Here is a 1,821-nt window from a genome sequence, read left to right on the forward strand (position 1 = left end):
GGTTATGATTTGAAAATGGAACCCAATTCTGTGTATAGAGCCAGGATAGCGCAGCCGGTATAGCAACTGGCTAAGGGCTGAACAACCAAGGAATCAGAGTTCGAGTCCCGGTGGGGGAAGACTTTTAACTTCTCTGTGCCATCCAAACCGGCTCTCGGGTCAACTCAGCCTCCTATCCAATGGGTACCGGGTCTCTTTCCCCGGGGGTAAAGCGGCCGGGGCGTGAAAATGTCCACTCATCTCAAACTAGTGCCAAGGTCAAGAAAACGTGGATCCATACATCCACCCTCCCATACATCTTCATTCCGTAGTGCTTAATTACTTAAGCACAGGGATAAGTTTACCTTTTCTACCCAAATCTGTGTTTATATTAACGATCTGCCTTCACCATAGCACGGAATGTTACGAAGTGGGCCTGTCATGTAAATGGAAGGCCACTGAGTCACCGTCACTGCATATGTGACATGTTTCATGCAAGAATTATTTTAATATTCCTGGACTTGTTGTAGAATGTAATGAAGGGATTTGGTGATGAATGAGGATCTTTCAGGTTCTATAAAGAGAGAACTTCTTGAACAACTGAATACTCAATAGTGATGGCCAGGCACTAAGAATATATTTACCAGGAAGAAATTAAAATTGGCTTTTATCCTGTTTAGCCAAAGAACGATGCATTTCCCATTGTTTCAAATTATTAGCTATGTGGTCTGAAAAAACTGACTTCAGACAAAGCATATGATTTCACGTCAGTGGCCTGCACTGTTACAGTATTCTTTGTTTCAGCACATTTTGGACATTCTCTATAACATTTTGCAAACGGGCACCGACGGAAATTAACATTTGACACCCTTTACATATACCACAGAATGTGGTGCAATAAGCACTGAATGATAGTCACACACCTTTGATGCGTTCACTCTACCTGTTAGTTTCATCATGTCCATCCGTCTGTCTGCAATATCACACTGCCTTGCCCGTGTTAACCAAACTGCGTTTCACAGACCAATACAAAATTTTATCAATTTTTTGTTTTATTCTGGTCTAGCTTCTTCATTTTTAGGGGACGTGTTACTGCATACATCAGCATTTGCGTGTAACTGCGGTTCTCTGACAGATTCTGATGAGATTTTATCCATGTTCATACATTGCATTAGCGTGACTGTGTATGGTTCCGTCCACGTAAGTTGATTTCAAGCCCCTCATTACTGATACACTTGAACATATTTGCAATGTTTACATCAAGTACTCAGATGAGAAAATAAGTTACTGCATAAAGGTCACAAGGATGAATGAACTATACAAGCAATATATTATGTAACGTTTGCAAGTAACACGTCATTTCGAGAAAATCACTTAGCATTAAAATGATAATGAGTATTTAAGTAGGCATCATCAAAATTCTTGTCCCAAGTCCTGTTATCGGCCTGAACTTGATAATCTGTTCAATTTACAGCCATTTACGCTAGCAGAGGGAAGAAAAACTAAGCATTTGCAGCCCCCCCTCCCCAAGGGTGATTTTTTTAAATAATCAAGTAAATTGCCAATACACCAACACCTTTTAAGTTAGCAAAATATTCTTAAACGGTTTAAACGTGCTTGTGAGCAAATATTTTGCCTGCCCCTCCCCTTGGAAAATCTTTTGGAGGGGCGTTATATTTACAGCAGGCTGACGTCACGCATAAGCAAAATAACATGTTTAAGGTTGACCTGATAAAAATTTTTGTCCAGTCATTATATATGGCAACTCTGCGCTGTAAAAAATTTGTCGAAATCCAAAGGAACGATAACAGGATGCAATCTGGCAGAATGGTCTAGGCTATG

Source organism: Cryptotermes secundus, unplaced genomic scaffold (genome assembly GCF_002891405.2).
Source record: "Cryptotermes secundus unplaced genomic scaffold, Csec_1.0 scaffold523, whole genome shotgun sequence".
NCBI classification, from domain to species: Eukaryota; Metazoa; Arthropoda; class Insecta; order Blattodea; family Kalotermitidae; genus Cryptotermes; species Cryptotermes secundus.